This window comes from Ctenocephalides felis, unplaced genomic scaffold, assembly GCF_003426905.1.
Source record: "Ctenocephalides felis isolate EL2017-DRISC unplaced genomic scaffold, ASM342690v1 CF-g0.4_SCAFFOLD_01492, whole genome shotgun sequence".
Lineage (NCBI taxonomy): Eukaryota > Metazoa > Arthropoda > Insecta > Siphonaptera > Pulicidae > Ctenocephalides > Ctenocephalides felis.
The window spans coordinates 54,522,747-54,543,291 of NW_020537646.1; the positions used below are offsets into that span (position 1 = coordinate 54,522,747).

Sequence of the window (20,545 nt, forward strand, 5' to 3'; positions counted from 1 at the left end):
TATACTACATACTTAGACTCTATACTTTTCTCTTCTCTTTTTAATATATTATTATTAGTCATTAAGAAATTGATATCAGTCAGTTCGTGTAAATTCATTATACTTATGAAAACTTTTACATTATTTCTGTATAGTTGTTATATATTCTGATCATTAAGTAATTCATATTGATCGTTCCTTTTAAGTTTAACATTTTATTGTAATTGCTTTTACACAATCTCTGTCTAGTTGTTATATATTATTGATCATTAAGTAATTCATATTGATCGTTCCTTTCAAGTTTAACATTTTATTGTACATACTTACTTAAATTTATCATACCGTTGTGAATACTTTTTTTAGTTACTTATAATTGTAAAATTATAATACTTATTATTATGTATATATTGATTATTAAATTTATAAAAATTTTAATTGTTATGTAAAAATGTTTGTGATATATTTGAAAATATATTTTGTACTTCGTATGTTATTTTTTCTCATTTCCAATATAAGAAATTATTTAGGTTTACAGGAATAATACCAGCGGTTGATTTATATACTGAACAAGTGCTGCCTCCTTCAGATCGCTAAAAATATTAAAATGGAGGTAATGTCAAATGGCCCGAGATAGCGATCTATTTATGTTTACTTATCTATGGCGTTAACCAACTCAGCTATCCCGACATGCTAACAAGCAACATTATTAGCGGATGTCTATCGAATCTAATCTGAATTTCTGCACTTTTTGCTCTTGATCTGCCTATACCAAAAACTAATCAGTACGTATTCACATCAATACGTATCGAATGTTTTTTGAATCATTTAAATCGAACAATTTGTTCTCTTAGACTTAGAACCTGCCATTTTATGCACTTTTTGCTCCGTATCTTTGAAACGGCTAGACCTTTGCCAAAAACTAACCAACACGTCTCCTTATCAATACGAATTGAATGTTTTTTGAATTATTCAAATCGGTTGATCCGTGTTCCCGAAATAGCCCGAAAATTTGTATCCGCGACACCACGTCGTAGCGATAGCCGATGACTTTAACGCATGACCGGTAGACTGGAAAAGTAGGAAGTCTAATGCAAGAAGTAAAGCACTTTTAGAGGCCCTTAATGCACTTGAAGTTGTTATACTGAACAGCGGTGATAAGCCACGTTTGTCAAGGGCAGTGCCTTGACCATAGATTTGTTGAGAATTAGTGTCAGATTTCCTCTAACAATAGCCTCGTCAGAGGAAATTGCAATTGGATATCTACATTGCTAGTGACCACAATGCAAGCACCTGGAAAATATCAACGAATAGAAACATTAAAAGACATGTAAAAATATCTAAAGCCATTGGATGGAACATAAAATCTTTTAATGAAAGCGCCATCAGAGTTGTCTTATGTTGAAAACCTATAATTTCAGAATACACAGATGAGCATACTAGAAAGCTGATGGAGAGAATCCGAAGCCTGTGATATCAGTATGACTCGTAAGCATGGCATAAATCAAAGACAATCTGTGCACTGGTGGACCGAAGAAATCAGCTCTCTTTGCAAAAAGTGTTAAAAAAGAAGGATTTCTCAGCGAGGATATTGTCTCACAAATTCTGCAACTGACAGTGAAATACAAGCAGGCACGTCGGCAACTAAATAAAGCTATCAAAGATAGTAAAGTTAGGTGCTGGAAAGAACTTCTGGATGAAGTCGAGAAAAACCCATTGTAAAGGCCTTATAAGATTATAATGTCTTGCCGCAAAAGCCAGCCAATCCCTTCACCAACTTGCCCACGACTATTGAATAAAATAGTAACCATAGATAAGTAAACATAAATAGGTCGCTATCTCGGGCCATTTGACATTACCTCCATTTTAATATTTTTAGCGATCTGAAGAAGGCAGCACTCGATCAGTATATAAATCAACTGCTGGTATTATTTCTAGATATGGTTCGCATACGTAATATTGGAAATGAGAAAAAAAGCACACGAAGTACAAAATATATTTTCAAATATATCACAAGCATTTTTACATAACAATTAAAATTTTTATAAATGTAATAATCAATATATACATAATAATAAGTATTATAATTTTACAATTATAAGTAACTAAAAAAAGTATTCACATTGGTATGATAAATTTACAAGGAACGATCAATATGAATTACTGAATGATCAATAATATATCACAACTAGACAGAGATTGTGTAGAAGCATTTAAAATAAAATGTTAAACTTAAAAGAAACGATCAATATGAATTACTTAATGACCAATAATATGTAACAACTAGACAGAGATTGTGTAGAAGCATTTACAATAAAATGTTAAGCTTAAAAGGAACGAACAATATGAATTACTGAATGATCAATAATATATAACAACTAGACAGAGATTGTGTAGAAGCAATTACAATAAAATGTTAAACTTAAAAGGAACGATCAACATGAATTACTTAATGATCAATAATATATAACAACTAGACAGAGATTGTGCAGAAGCATTTACAATAAAATGTTAAACTTAAAAAAAAACGAACAATATGAATTACTTAATGATCAATAATATATAACAACTAGACCGAGATTGTTTAGAAGCATCTACAATAAAATGTTAAACTTAAAAGGAACGATCAATATGAATTACTTTATGATCAATAATATATAACAACTAGACAGATTGTGTAGAAGCACTTATAATAAAATGTTAAAATTAAAAGGAACAATCAATATGAATTACTGAATGATCTGAATATATAACAACTACACAGAAATATTGTAAAAGTTTTCATAAGTATAATTAATTTACACGAACTAACTAATATTAATTTCTTAATGACTAATAATAATATATTAAAAAGAGAAGAGAAAAGTATAGAGTCTAAGTATGTTGTATATAGAGTATATACTATAGATAATGGAATAGTATAATTAGAAGAGATGACAAATAATGAACAAATTTAAAAAGTTAAATCCTACAGACATAAAATATATATATTGATATCAAAATTGATAGAAAACTAAATTCTAAGAATTAAAATTCATTTATGAGTCATTCTTTCCAATCAATCATTAATAAAGTTGCATTCTACAAAATCTTGAATTTCTTATGATTCGATTGTGTCAATAGAACAGTGCAGCAGTCCTTTCGGATGGAATGTTAAGAATATTTTTGAGCATTTTATACTCTGTTGCAATTTATACCTTAAATTGTTGCATTGTTTGTCTATCCTTCTTAACTCCCTCAACATATAATGGATGTGTCATACATTTTACATGCCAACGACATCAAGACACTTCTATCCTCAGTCACTAGATTCTGCTGCAATTTGTATTCTCAAGAACATCTAATAAACATAACATGTTGTAATATAAAATCAAGTCGTAAAAGCAAATGGTATTAAAATATTCAGAACTATTATTACCTTTTCCACTGGAGTTGCAGAGTGTTCTCCTGGTTATATATCAGATTGTCTTGCTCTTCTTATATCACTGTGAACTATAGACATGAGAACTATTCTGTGAAATATAATTGGACATTTCTAATTTGTTCACTTCATAAAGCCGGAAAAAAGTGCATTTTTATATTATTTATGAAGTTACCATAAGTTGGTGCGTTACATTTTGCCATATTAAATTTCACATAAATGCTTACTTGAATACAATTAATTACGGAAACAACATCGAACCACAAACTTTTATACAAAATGGCGAATGGCAAATCTAAGCGAGTAATTTTGACGTTCGTTTTTCATATTTTGAAACTAGTAGCGACATCTTTTTTTCGCTAAAAATAGTAGTCCTTTCCAAAACAGGGTAATATACATTTGTTCGGAGATAACTCCCCATGATAGTAACTACTTTGTTTCCACGACAACCTAATTTATACTACCAGGTAACACATGTAGAACTGAATAATATTCCACCTATAACACTGCAAGAACTGATGAAAGCTTCGGGTTGGAAATAGTAAGGCACCGGGATTGGATGAAATTCTTAGTATCGCCTTAAAAACATCACTTATAACATCTCCGACAATGTTTCTTAATGCCTATAATACATGTCTAAAAGAAGGGGTTTTTCACGCAAATTTAAACAGCAAAGATTAGTGCTTCATCCCATCCTACCATCAGATATGCATGCTGGATACAGCGTGTAAAATTTTCGAAAGAATAATTCACCAAAAAATAGATGCAGTAGTTGACCCACTCCTAGCTGACGATCAGTAAGGTTTTCGCAAAGGGCTATCGATGCTTTAAACTTGGTAGTTAATACCGCCAAGAAAGCAATTGCTGGAAGCAGATAGAAGGGGTGTGCGTAGAAGTACTTCCTAGTAGCTAGATTAGATATCAAAAATGCTATCAATTCTGCAAACTGGGATTGCATTATGAATGCACTCGGTGACAAGCACGTGCCAGCATACCTCTGCAATATAGTCGCAAGCTACTTTACTGACAGAATTCTAATGTACGATTCACGCGATGGTACAGAATTATATAATATAACAGGAGGTGTGCCGCAGGGCTCTGTTCTAGACCCTTTTTCGTTGAATAATGTATGAATGCCTTTTGAGACTTGAGATTCCAGCATGTGTGAAACTAGTAGACGATGTTGCCATGACTCCAAACAAATTGATGATATCGTGAGTGTATTTGATATGACCTTTAGAAAAATTAATCGCTGGATGGAAACAATGAATCTCCAATTAGCACAACAAAAAAGTGAAACTGATCTTATCACAAGTAGAAAAACAATAGAGACCATCAAGCTGAAGATAAGAAATCTAGAGATCACGTCAAAACCTCACACTTGTTACCTTGGCGTAATGCTTGATGCTCGATTGAATTTCCATCAACATGTGGAACACGTTAGTGCTAAGGCGTCAATAGTTGGAGGCCCTAAACAAACTAGAAGAATGTTACTATCTTGGTTAGTTCGGTACTTACATATGGTATCTCCATATGGGCTGATGCTCTCAAAACTCAAAAATTGAGGAGATTGGCAGGACCTGTATATCTTCTGAGTGCTTTAAGAATTGGTTGCGCATTTCGCACAATATCGGAGGAAGCAGTGTGCGTCATTTCAGGTACTCTGCCTCTCTTAGTGTTAGCAAAGGAAATACGGACAATTTACCATGGAAGATATCAGCAACTGAGTCCTGAAAAGTTGAGATTAGAAGAACGGCAGAACAGCATTGACTGATGACAGCAACTGTGGGATGTCGCAGTGAAGGGCAGATGGACGCATTGTCTCATTCCAAACATTAATTAATTACCTTTTTACCACTATTACCCTTTATAAACGACCTTTACTACGCACGGAAAAAACTATTCGTTAAACATATTATTATAGTATTACCTCAGATAACGCTCTTTCAACATTATTTACTAAATTAAAATCTAAATTTGATCTGACAATTTTAAGTAATTTAGTATACAAATTAAATTGTCTAAGTTGCCAAGGGTTTTACATTGGCGAAACTAGCCAAAATCTACACAAAAGAATCTCTCAACAAAGAAATAATTCAAAAAATGTGAATCAGAATGAAACAATGCTCACAGAATACATAAATAACCTTCAGCATAGCATTGATTTCCTAAACCCCTGAGTATACTAGATATTTTGAATCCAATATAAAAGAATATTTAGTGAAAGGTTATCTAATATCGTTAAACAATAAAGCAATCAACAAGAGACTTGACAACTATTCGCTATGTAATGTCTACAAGATGTTCCTCAACCAACTTTCAAACATTATTATTGAATGAAGCGTGTTTCTTTTTTATTACTTTCCGAAACCATATGTTTTTACCAGTTTGAACATTTTTAAAAAAATTGTTGTGAACACAATGGTTTGTGTCCATATTCTATTCTAAATTATTTATAAAAAAAAACTTTCTAGTTTTCCACTGAATGACGGTCTCGATGAATACTGAAACATATTGATTAATAAAGCTGATTTCATAGTTGCTTTAGTTTTTGTTTTTTTTTTTGCTTGGTGATATTGCCCGACTCAACACGCTCGTTTTAATATATATATATATATATATATATATATATATATATATATATATATATATATATATATTAGAGATGGGCTTATCATATCCGAAGCCGGATCGACTCGGATTTGACTCCGCTTCAGGAAGGAGTTATATCCGATTAACAACTCCACGACTCCGACAACTTTGAAACCGAAATACTCGACACAAATGTGTTCTATAGTGCGTTGTTTATGCATTTAAGAATTTGTCAAATCCCATTTAATTTTTTGAAATGGAAATTTATGAATGAAATAAAATATCAATAAAATAATTTTTCTAAAAAATTCACAAATAAATGACGAGTTGTAAAATTTTTCGGTCGACCACATGATCGACTCAATGACTCGTAATTTTAACAGTGCTGACCAAAGTGAAAACTTGAGAATCAAATTCAATTTAAATATTTTCTTTTGATGTGAAAATAATTGATAATTTTGATTAATTTTATATGAAAGCAATGTAGTAAACTTTGTAATAAAAGCAAAACATTTATCATAAAATATTTTCACCAAATAATAATACTTCTGAATTCTAATTTTTTCTTCTGCTATTTCCATCCGAGAATTAATATTATATCGGGTAGTTCGATTAGCATATTATTACTTTACATATGCACATTACTTTTAAGAAAAATTTAATACTATATATTTTTTGCTGCTTAAATACTATTAACGTCACTGATATATTTTGCACTCTAAAGTGTTGTTATTTCAGGCTATAGAAAAACCAGATTAAATGTATTTTGTTTCGTGTATTTTTCGGTAAGATCGTCGTAGGTAGAAATATGACCCTTACTATTCAATAAATTATATATTTGAGCTATTCACACTTGAACACAATTTCATTGTTCTGTATCTTTGAAGTAATATTTTTGTATTTTCTGAAAAAAAACGTATACCTAAAAGGTCATAAAACTGCCTCTCAGAAGAGAAAGCGACCGCTATTTCTTCCCAAAGCAAAAATGCCAAAAACAGTAAATTAACACACGAGTTAACAGATTTAATACCAGTTTAGGAAAGTCGGATATGACAAATCCTGTGAAACAACTCCACTCGGATTCACTCCGAGGGAGGAGTTGTATCGGAGTGATAACTCCGGAGTGAGTTACCATCTCTAATATATATATATATATATATATATATATATATATATATATATATATATATATATATATATATATATATATATATATAAGTATATATATTAATATAAATTAATATTAATATATATTTATATATATATATATATATATATATATATATATTAATTGTTTAATATGAACAAAACAGCACTCAGATTTGTTTAACACAACTTTATTTTATGATTACAGATGTTTCGAGACCATGGTGTGTCTCATCTTCAGTGTAATTTCAAAAACAGTTACTTATATACTACACATTCTTTAATAATTTATTTAAATTTCATTTAATTTTTGATATACAAAAAACACCAACTATTCCTTGCAATGCTTGACACAGTACTAAAGAAACATATAACACTTACAGAAATATTCTAAACAAATTTGAAGTACTTATCTAGATGGAGACAGAATGGGTATCATTATAATGTAAACAAAAGGAGTGCTATCGCATACAAAAATCGATAAAAATGAAAAAACAAATTAATTTATTGAAAAGAATAAGATAAATGAAAAAATGTATAAATTATTAATGATGTTTATATAATGTTCCACTCATATCATAAAATTCTATATATATATATATATATATATATATATATATATATATATATATATATATATATATAAATATATATTAATATTAATTTATATTAATATATATACTTATATATATATATATATATATATATATATATATATATATATACGAGATGACCCGATAGACATTGTCCTGTACCAAATTAAAGTTCCAAGTTTTTTAATATCCTTTTCTATACTTTATAATATTCTGTTTATTGTGTTTTCTTTATTGTCTTAGCATAAGCTATATGCGTATTGAAAAATGCAGTTTTTTGATCAGTATAAGAAATTAAGAAAGATTAAATATATTATCTACGGTAATTTTTATAATAGAGTACCCTATAGTTGCTTTTCGACAATTACAATTTCTTACTAATAATTCAGTAAACATTATTATACTTTAAATCTAAAGTAAATTAATTTGTAAAATCTAGTTCATATGGCACTGTTCAATCTAAGAAACAAAATTCTAAATAATTTTTTCAATAAGAAGAAATATTCATTTGTATTTAAATAATTTAGTAAAGTAAAGCAAAATACAACATGCATAAGTTTAAAAAAATAATGTATATGCAATTTTGGAAGTATTGTGTTATTTATTAAACTAAAATACTGCCAAACATATATTGTTTTAATTTCTGGCACATCTCAGCTGGTTTTCGGCAGTGATATTGTGGATATTAAATTTTTCTTATTTATAATCATGAATATGAATATTACAACTAAGGCTCGCTTAAACAAACTGAATTCAAATTTCAAGTAAACCGACATTTTTGGCAGATGACAGTTCTCATGTGTCAGTATGTTGTTTTTTGCAATTTTTTCCACTTATTTCTACAATATTACTATAGTTTCATAATTCCCTATAAAGATTTAATAAAATCCGAATAACCATTCAGGAGGAGTATCAATTCATAGATAATTACAGAAGAATTTTATATAATATATATATATATGACACAGTTTTGCAGCCACAAGTCGAAAACTGTATCATATAATGTTTCAAAGTCGAAACAAACAATATCAAGATAATATATATATATATATATATATATATATATATATATATATATATATATATTGAAAAAATCCAGGACTTATCTATTGAATATATATATATATATATATATATATATATATATATATACTATGTGTGTATATGCATTTGTAATGTGGGAAACAAAGAGGCCATGAGTTTTTGATAAAAACAATTATTATTGTTATGACATTTTTATTTTATAAAACATAGAAATATCTTTTTACATATTTACATATTTCTATACTGGATGCGTTCTTAAGTTCATGTATGTGTGTGTTCGTATATACAGATGTGTCTATATGCGTATTCATAATTCATGCTACATAATCTACATTACATACAATAGGCATAAGTATCACATATTTCTCACACTAATATTACATAAAAATGACTTACAAATGTAATTTTCTTTTTAGAAAAAATTGCTTAAATATTACGGATTTTGGTTTAGTGGGGAGATTTTGGTTTAGTTGTTGATAACCATTGTCTAGTTCCATACTATCTTTTGCTATCTAAAACATATTAAGCCCACATAAACATTGAATATTACAATTCTTGTAAATCAATAAAATACATCTTTAAATCCAAATTATTGCTTGAAAATAGATCAGGATTATTTTTCTCAGGGTCAACTTTTTGTTTATGTGCTCGATTTGGAAAGCCAGATAGACTTTATATATATACAAGGAGTTGAAAGGCAAATAATATTGTGTATCCACAAATATTGCAAAATTAATTTTTTATAAAATATATACTTCGTTTTATTTCTCATCTCTCAACCGTTTAATCACAATGTGCCACAGCAAAACATGACAGGGTACAGCTAGCTGAACAATTTCACATAAAAGTTTATCGCAAATTATCTATAAGTTATCTGCCCTAAATTCTACATTTCTCAAAAGTATGTTATAACTTTAGTATATAAATATACCTAACTTCTACTTTCTAGAACACAATTCTATATTTAAAACACAATTAATAGGAAAGAGGTTGCATTCGAACAGCTGCGTACAATAGTAGATTTCAGTGTTGCCTTTAACACGCGATAATACAGTAATAGAAAATAAAAATTAATACAATATAAATAATAGAAATCAAAAGACTAATTTTAAAAAGTATTCAATCTGTTTCAAGCAAAATGACACAGATTCTTTTGACGTAAGGATTTCACTTTTGAGTGTTGGTTAACACTACTCCATAAAAGCACACTCTCGAAACTCTTATTTTGGTAACAGCTGTTTTTGACATTTGTTTACTTTGTAATGTGAAAAATTTATCTAATTAATGAAAAAAACTATAAAAATAAATTTTTGTGAAAATGTTTTTGTGATTTGAAACTAAAATTCGTAAAGTACAGTTTAATAAACCTTTCCAAGGTCTTACACACAGGTAATTAATTTCACTAACAGGCAATTTTATAGAAATGTTCTGATTTTTCCTCGGAAATTTATTCAATTATTAAACCATTACTATGTTTATATTGTGAGTAGTAGTTTTAACCATTTTCGCGTTTAAACTATTGCTATATCATAATATCGATATTTCTATTATTAAGTATTTACTATCTAATGTGAAAGATTCGTTTTAGTATTTGTACAATGGTTTCATGAAACCAATTCTTTATGTTAGTTTTTTTTCTATTTTGATCTTGATGTAAGGCTTAAATTTTTGATATAATAAGTTTTAGAAATATAGTTTATGACAACGATATATTTACAAATAAATATAAATTTTTTTTAAGAAAATATTTTGAAATAATGTACACCGACGTAAGTACCATATAAGCAGTGCTGAATTTACAGTAGGTGCAGTCGGGGCTACTGCCCAGGGCGGCAGATTTTCGGGGGCGGCAAAATTTGGATTGTGAGAAAAAAATGCTATACGATGTAATTAACTATTTTTTCAATAACATTTTTTATTTCAAAAAATATTATTAACAAAACATAATATGATTGCAATGCAAAATTTGGGTTCAAATAGCCGATTATTAAAATTTATTATTTTGCTTTGCCTCCCTCTTCGAACGTAAATTATCAAATTGGTTAATTAGTTATTATCAATTTGGCTAATGTAAAGTTTCGTAAATTAGCTGAAAGTTTAAGAACAATATGTTCTTCAGATCTCGAGCCCTCTTAGGATGACAAATTCCAAGCTTATAGCGCCGAAAAAAAAATTAAACTAGTGACGCATGGCATTGTTCTATTAATTACTGCAAATTACTGGGACTTCTTGTACTGAAAATTACATTTTATAAAGAGCTTTACAATTTTTAGAAAAATGAGAAAAATGCCCTTTATAAAACTTTTTTTTATATGTATATTAAATTTTTTTGAAAATTATGAACTTTTTTCAAAGCAATCAAACTGCGTAGCTGTTTCAGAGAGGAAATCGAAACTCAACTACCATTTTTCCAAACGGCTGGACCTGCCTGTGCCAAAAACTAATCAGCACGTCTCCCCATCAATACAAAATAATATTTTATTAATTATTCAAGTCCATTTCGAGAACACGGATCAACCGATTCGAATGATTCGATTCCTATTGATGATTCCAAGTGAAGTCGTAACTTTCGCTGAAGACGTCCAGGCGAAGATACAGGCCAAAATGCTAAAAACGGTAATTCGGTTTTTGAGAAACGTAGCGTCCGATATCATTAAAAAAATTGACATATATTGACAAAATTAAGAACTGCTTAAATTTGTGGGATGCAGGTTTATGGGTTTCGGTGAACTAATAAATAAAATTTGAAAAAGAAATATTTGGCGGTCAAAGGTGATCATTAGACATATGCACATCATATTATCAGGTATTTTATAGATATTTTAATAATAAGTTTGAATTTTGTTTACATTTCTATGGGTTCTGTAACCCATGGGTTCTGTTAGTTTGCGACGCGACGCTTACGCGCATCTATATTTTGTCTCTATACATTAGCTGTGCAGCGCGATTGCTTTAAAAAAGTTCAAAATTTCAAAAAAAAAATCGAAATATAAAAAAACTCAAGGTTTTCAAAAAACATTTTTTTTTAATTATAATTTTTGGTTCGGGTTTAATATATAAAAACAATTGAAGTAAATTTTCAGGGATGGGGCGGCATTTTTGTCAGTGCCCCAGGGCGCCAACTTTCTAAATCTGGCCCTGCATATAAGGCACCTCATTTCGCATCCAATATATGTATTGGAGCCGACAGACTTTATCCTGGACCCAAGTCTACAATTTAAAGGTGCCATTTTTTTAAAATCCTATCCTATACTTTTTAATATCCTTGCCTTTGTGATTCATTTATGATTTTAGCATAAGCAGTATAAGAAATTCATACAAAAATAATATAGTATATACTGTAAAGGAACAATATCACACTTGATTTTACCACACAACATAATTTCTTCAATAATTAAGTCTATAATTTTCATAATTTCGTACGATATATTCATATTTGCTTTTTAACTTCCCGTAGGGCAAGTTATAGTAATCGCAAAAAAATCGAAAATGAAAATTTTTATATATCTTTACGTTTCAAAGGTTTCTGAACATTTTGGCATACCTTAGAAAAAATGGATGTATGTGTGTGTGTGTGTGTGTGTGTATGTGTGTGTATGTGTGTGTGTATGTATGTACGTGTGTGTATGTATGTGCGGATACAAATTTTCGTCGACGATTTCGGGAACACGGAGCAACCGATTTGAATAATTTAAAAAACATTCGATTCGTATTGATAAGGAGACGTGCTGATTAGTTTTTGGCGAAGGCAGGTCTAGCCGTTCCGAAAATACGGGGCAAAAAGTGCCGAAACCGGTAACTCAGTTTTTAAGAGAACGGAGCGTCCGATTTAAATAATTCAAAAAACATTTCACTTGTATTGACAAGATGAAGAATCGATAACATTTTCATAAAGGTAGGTCTAGCAGTTTCGGAGATATGGAGGAAAAAGTAAAAAAATGAGCCATTTGGCGGTCAAAAATGATCATCAGACATATGCACATCAAATTATCAGATATTTTATAAAGATTTTAACAATAAGTATACATTTTGTTAACATTTCTATGGGTTCCGTACCAATGCTTATGCGTTAGACAGCGACGCGGCGCTTACGCGCTTTATATTTTGACCCTATGCAGTTAAATCAGTACGATTGTTTTGAAAAAAAAAGTTCAGATCTTCCACAATATGTCAAAATAAAGAAAAAAATTTTTTTTTTCAAAAAAAAAAATTTAATTTTTTTTTTTTTTTCAAATTTTTTTTTTTCAAAAAAAAGTAATTTTTTGTCCATATATATAGTTTCTCAAAAATCTTATTTTTTCAAAATTGTTTTTAAAAAAATTAATAATTTTTAGTACGGGAAGTTCCAGCAATTTGCCTTAAGGCACGATGCCTTAATTGCCTTAAGACAGAATTCCACTTACAGCTAGTTGGCAATTGTAATTTCTAACGTACAGTATTAAACATAACTATAACATAACACTGGTACTTCATCAGGGGCGTAACTACCGCCGTATCAGCCGTATCAATGATACGGGGCCCCCGGGCCCAGGGGGTCCCCAACGAGCGTTAACAGAAATTGAGAAAAACTTTTTATTTATTTCACAAACGACAAAGTCAAAAAATTAATTTATTATCATTGTCGAGACAACCTACATCGATTATAGGCATGTTTGGCCTACGGGGTTTCCCCGTTTAACCCTCAATAATCAATGATAAACCCTCAGTAAACAATGTACAGTTATGCGTACCCAAAATACAATGATATGTTGACAAGCGACGAACGAACAGCAGGGATTTCTTTTAATAAGTAATATTTTTTACAACTGACCCAAAATCGACAAGAAGTACAACATTTGGTACTGAACTAAAGACGTTAGAAAAAATACAATCATATGATAATTGCCAGAGTTAGTCGAAGGTTTTATATATTGAAAGTGTTTTGGTTTAGTGGTGATTTGTGGAAAAGTGTTAGTGGTGATTTAAAGAAAACAATGAGTGAAAAGAAAAGAGATTACGCCAGCGGAGCTATGAAACGAAAAATTGAACAGAAAAAAGATGAAGTCATAAAAAAAGTGCCAAAAATTTCTTAAATCGAAAAAATATACACTTTTTTGGCAATAGCATACAACGCTGGTCAATGCTAAATCAAGATTCTTCCGAGGAATATTTAGTAGCATTTAAAAGGGTATGCCCTACCAGATGGTCTTCAAGGAACGACGCCTTATTAGCAATAAGCAAAAACTATTTATTAATAGTAAAAACTCTGTATAAATTAAATTTAATTTCTAAAAAAAAGATGTAAGAATTTAATTAACCTTTTAGAAAGCTATGATTTTTTAGTGCTCGTAACATTTTTTTCTTTATTTTTTCAAATTATTAATCCAATTTCGAAAGCTCTACAGGATGTGAGTAATGACTTACAACAAATTAGCATACTATTAGGAAATCTTTTAAAGAGTCTGCGCGAATTGAAGCATGAAGATTCATTCATTATTTTGTTAAGGAATACTAAGGATTTAGCAAAGAATTGGAATATTAAAACAATTTTTAAAAACAAGAAGCGGAAGATAACAATTGATTTTTCGATGAGTTATCACAAGACGAGAGAATTTTAGACCCTGAATCATATTTTAAAGTAAACGTGTACTATTGCTGTTTAGATATTTTAATTTCTCAAACAAAACAAATGTTTCAAAACCTTTGTGACGTAAACAGTATCTTTAGAATATTGCAACCGGAAAAACTCATGTCTTCTTCAAATGAAGAAATAATAATTGCTTCCGGAAAACTGACGACAAAATACTGCGAAGATCTATCAGGTAATCTTTGCGATCAATTGATGGCTCTAAAAGCATGCTTAAAATCAGAAATCGAAAATATTCATTCCATTAAGGAACTCGCTGAATTATTATTAATAAAATTTAATAGTATTGCATCCAGTTTTCCGGATGTAATAACAGCTTGCATTTTATTCTTGACCCTTCCAGTTACAACCGCAACTGCTGAAAGAAGTTCTTCAAAATTAAAATTAATTAAAAATTACCTCAGAACATCAATAAAACAGGAACGGCTATCAGACCTGTCTCTATTGTCCATAGAGGCAGAAATATTAGAAAAACTAAAAACATCATCAGCTATAAATGACTTAATAAATTAGTTTGCTGATAAAAAGGCAAGGAGAGTGAATATTTAATTTTAGTTACTTGTAAAATATTAAAAATAATATTCGATGTATATTTAAAAATTTGATAAATAAATGTTCTTTTAATTTTATTAAATGAATTTATTAATCTTTTTATGTTTCTTTAAATTATGAAAAATCTTTAGGGGGGCCCCCAAACCGATTTTGATATGGGGCCCCGCCAAGGCACGTTACGCCCCTGTACTTTATGTTAGATTATTTTAATTTGATTTTTTATTATTTAAGATATCCAAAATTGCATCTTAAACTTCTCTTAATTGATAATCGTAAGCGTCGAATTGTATGTATTAATACATACAATTCGGCCCTTACGATTATCAATTAAGAGAGGTTTAATATTTTTAAAATACGGTAAAAATTTTACTTCAAAACAACAAATGGGAAAGTATAAAGATGAATTCATTTATCTTTATACTTTCCCATTTGTTGTTTTGAAGTGAAATTTTTAACGTATTTTAGAAATATTGTGCAAAGATTAATAAAAGATGCAAAGAAATTATATATTTCTGTCTATTATTCAATATATATCATTTTTATAAAATAAAAATTACTATTTGATTGCAGAAGATTTATTGCACATTTCATACTATAAATAGTGGTGCTTGACATCGTGCCTTAAGGAAATTCGTGCTGGAACTTTCCTTACCGAAAATTAAAATAAAAAAAACTTTTTTGGAAACCTTGAAAAAAATCAATTTTCGAAACAAATGACTTTTTTATATTTTGAAAATTTTGATTCTCCTTTTAAAGCATAGGTTCCTAAACTTATGCGATGCTTGTCGATATATTATGGTCCCCCTACTTACCTATTGTTTATTTTTTATAAATTTGTAAATGTATTGATAAGGATCAAATTTTTAATTAATGTTTAAATTAATGTTTCAATGAGAAGGATGAATTTCATGTTTTAATAGAAAATTGTCAAGATTTGGCGACAATTTAGAAAGATAATCTGAAATCTCCTCGCTCAATAATGTCTAGCCTGTTTCTCTTTTTCGTTAGTAGATTGGTGACAGAGCTAAACCCCTTTTCTTTTAATTATGACGACGGAAATGAAATTAAATTTTTTTTTGCCATATTTCATAATATGGGATAAGCGACAGGTATGCTTGTTTGGAGCCATAATTTTTGATATCCCTTTTTAAATTCAATCTTAAGCTCTTTATTGGTACTTAATTTGGCCAATTCCTCTTGTGTCATTACATTCGTTTCTTCTATGTCACCATATGAATTAGTTATCCACGTTGGCATTACCAATGACAAAATATCTTCGAATGTAGTTTTATAATCAGAATAGAGGGCTTTTAAATGTTCAACATAGGTTGAAACTTCGTCTTTCTGACACTTTGTCTGTGACAAATTAGGAAACTGTGAAAATTCTCATTCATTAGCATCAGTTTTGATAGAAATGCTGCTAAAATCGATTAGTTTTAATCAAAATTAAACCGTTGCCTTGCAATTGCAAATTAACCACATTAAATACAGCAAATAAATCCGTTAAGTACGCGATGACTGTTTTACATTTTATCAAACTGTCTTTTAAACATTTATGTTCAAAATCCAGAAACTCTAAGACAGTCTCAAAAAGCGCAAAAAATCTTGTCAATCATAAGCCTTTCGATAGCCCGTATACTTCTGTATGAAGAAGTAATTGATGAAAGTGTTGATTATTTTCATCACATAACTGGGCAGATAAACCCGAATTGAAGGCGCTGCTTCGGATTCGGTTGACTGCATCAATAACTACTTGAAGAGATTTATGCAGTCCAAGCCTAAAATTTCATAACAATAAAGTAGTTCTACATAACAAGAAATATGGTTTAGCCGTTGCTGTCAGTTGTTAAAGCTCTTGCGAAAAGCAATTCGTCGTAATTTTTTTCATTCATTATAAAACGAACATATGGTAATAGCAATGCTTCATTACCAGGTAAAATTGACTCGTTCAGTTGAATGGAGAAATGTGTTGTTTGCAAATAATTACACAAGAAGCTTTCAATATCAGAAATCATTTCTTCAATACGTCTTTCAACAGTGTTGTTGCTTAAGGGAATTCTTTTAATAATGTCAGAAGCAGGTTTGTGTAAAACGGTTTTCAAAACCTCTTCAACGGCTGGCAAAAATAACTTCTCTCCGATAGTATGCGGTTTTCCAGATTTTGCTATCATTAGCATTTCTTTGTGATGTTACGCAACAAATTTAGTATATTAGAATGTTACGTAAAAAGAATCGAAATATAATTATTTCAAATAATAATACTCATCAATTTCAATATATTAGTATTTTACGTAAAAAAGAATCGAAATATAATTATTTCAAATTTTTTACGTAAAATACTAATATATTGCAATTCATGAGTATTATTAATTGAAATAATTATATTTCGACTCTTTTCTACGTAAAATACTAATATATTGAAATTGATGAGTATTATTATTTGAAATAATTATATTTCGATTTTTGTTACGTAAAATACTAATATACGGATATTGATGAGTATTATTATTTGAAATAATTATATTTCGATTCTTTTTTACGTAAAATTCTAATATACTGAAATTGATAGGTATTATTATTTGAAAAAATTATATTTCGATTCCTTTTTTCGTAAATTACTCATGTATTGAAATTTTTGAATATCAACATGCAAACATATGGGTTTGAGTTTTTCGGAACCATTTAAACTTTAAATCCCATCGCTCAGAAGATATGTTTCTCTATGTCGTTCTATTGTGCAAGTGTTGAAATATTATCTTGATCGTCATTAAATTGAATATTTACTGTTTTCCAAAGGGCTTCATATTGCACTTTTATGTAAAGTTGCATGGTCGCTAAATTTATTCATACAAAAATCTTCAACAATTATAAAATATTATTTTACTTAAAAATACTTAAAAAGTATTGCATTTTGAATATAGTATCAGACTATTATCTTGTTTTAACCAAAAATACTCAACTGCTATAACTTGTCTTTTTTTTTTTTGAAAAAGTTTGAAATAGAATTTGAAATTAATATTGAAAAATTACTGTTAACATTTTACAATATTGAAAATGATTGTGATTAAACACATCTGATACAAGCAATAGAATTCATTATATTATAGCAATAAGATATTTAATGAGTTTTTGGTCTTTTTTGCACATACGTTTGATTTTGATGAAAAATACTCTCGCTTAGATATTGAGTACTATCGATACTTTCGCCACGATATTTTTACACTATTCCCAACTAATATCGTTCGAATGGTTTTTGAATTTTGAATTATCGGAGATGATACATTATAGTGAGCTTAAACGTGGACGAAATTTTTTTAATTTTTTTTGATAATTACAAAGAAACGGCCAATTATCGTGCAAATTTATAAATGCTAATCCTCAACAAGATACATCGAATGGATTATAAATTTTTAAAAACGTTGACGAAGGATCAAAAATTGGCTCTCACACACACAGAAATACATACACACATATACTTTTTTTCATATTTGGTCTCATTCAGTTGAAAATGACTTGAAACGTCGAGAAAACATAACATTAGCAAATCGGATTTTGTTGCGAAAACAAACTTCTACTTCGGTAAGTCAAAAAGTGAGAGTGCGCTTTGGAAATATTTGAAAATAACACGCTTCTTAACAATTGTGCATTTGTTCTGATTTTTCCGAAAAAAACTATAGTCCAAATAATTTTATAATCTAATCATTTTTCTGCAGTGTGTCAATTTTATTTAATTTGATTTTACTGTTTACTGTTTTACTGTTTTATTATTTAATTTATCTATCTTTGTAAACTACGAGTACAAAACTAAAATTTATAAATAATAGTAAAATATTACTTACTTTTCTCTGGCATTGTAATTATTTTTATCAAGAACCATCAGTTTATTTTAAGGTATAAGTTGTGTCTGTTAAACAGAAGTTGCTAGACTGATTTTTAAATTAATAGTAAAAACTATAAATATTAAACTCCGTCCTTCCGCATTATTGCAATTGCATTGCTAAAATTTCAGAATTCCCTACCATTACAAGGGAATACCATGTTTATTATGGCGGTAATAAACATAAGTATTTTGGATATCTCCAAATGAAAATATTATTATTATACAATTTGCAATTTCACATAGGATTAAGACGTATGGCCAAAATACCTAAACTATTGTAAAATGAGATATGTAACGTTCATGTTGTAAGCATCTGTTTACTTTATATTTTTACTGCTCGTGTATATGCAGCAAGATCGTCTTGTATATTATTGTGTGCAAAGTATTTACAAGTTACATTTTTTACAATTTTTTTTATTTATTATTCAATAGACAATCGGAATACATTGTTTCTATAAGCCTATGTGATGATGTTATATGTGACGTTTAGAGGTCTCCTTCATTGAAAAGATCCTCTACTAGAATGAATCTATAGCTGTCTGTAATAATTTAATATTGCAGGTACCATTTTGTTGATGATTTGCATTTCAGCGTTCGAATGATCATCGATTTTGTTGTGGTAAGAACAACTTCGGGTCTTTATAATTTCATTTACATTTTAATTTCCAGATCCTTGTGGATGGTCTCATTAGTTACATACTAATGATACAATAGGATCATTATCTTCAATATATTATTCCTAATAATCTTAAATATTAATAAGGATCCTTATATACAAAAAGGAAGTAATGAATATAATAAGGCGCATCTACCATTGCCCTTAATATTTTGTTCTGGGTACGCTGTATAATTTTTATGTTTGATGTACTTGCACATCCCCATAATTCTATTCCGTAGCTCCATCCGTCTTGTTTGCGTATGACATTTTCGATTTTCTACCAATAAGCCAGTACAATTTTTTTTATTTTTTTCATCGTTTTTTTGCACTTTTTTTGATATGGGACGCTATGTGGGAATACGGTCTAGATATAGTCCTAAATAATTAATGCTGGTACTGGGTGGGAATTTCGATGTTATTTATAAATACGGCGTCACAATTTTGAGTTCTCGTTGTAAACGTGATATGTTTTGATTTGTCTTCATCTATATTCATTTTCAATCTTTGCGCCCTTCTTCAAGTGCGAATAAACGATTAGTTATTATAAGTTATCCTATGAGCCTGTTGTATCGCGGTAAGATTTCATTGTTCCAGAGTTTTTTAGTTCCTTTGGCCAATATCCCAAACGTCGCACTCCATTGAATATTTAAATCAGCATATTAACCCTTTTCTTGACAGTTGTTTCATAATTTTAGCATCTAATTGATCAATTTCTGGGCATTTCTTGATATTTAAAAGTGAAATTTTTCTCTTAATTTCTTTTGGTATAATCTGTTTAATGTTTTCTGTAGTGCCTTTTATCTCATTAATTTTATTAGGTACTCGCGATTGTTGACTATTTTCATTTGGAGTAAATAACGTTTCTTTGATAGTCCGCAAACATATTCGCCTTTTTTTGATCACTATTAGTCCATTCTAGTGTTTTTAATTCAAGTCCAAATCGTGTTATCATACTTGTTAAGATTAATAATATAGTTCATTATATCATTTTCTCTCAACTGTTTTAATTCATGTTTAAGTTTTCTTACCTATTTTTGTGATTAGGTATATATATTGC

The 20,545-nt window shown here is 29.3% G+C and overlaps 1 protein-coding gene across 2 annotated transcripts in view; it reads left to right on the forward strand.

Moving 5' to 3' along the window:
* The first annotated feature begins 10,013 nt into the window (after window positions 1-10,013).
* LOC113371646 (T-complex protein 11-like protein 1) overlaps window positions 10,014-20,545 on the forward strand; it is a 186,107-nt gene continuing 175,575 nt past the window's right edge. Inside the window, exons 1-2 of one of the 2 annotated variants that reach the window (XM_026612292.1) lie at window positions 10,014-10,161; window positions 11,845-11,995. The gene's annotated coding sequence lies outside the window, so the exon portion shown is untranslated. The remainder of the gene's footprint in view (window positions 10,162-11,844; window positions 11,996-20,545) is intronic. The other variant, XM_026612291.1, reaches the window with a different exon arrangement.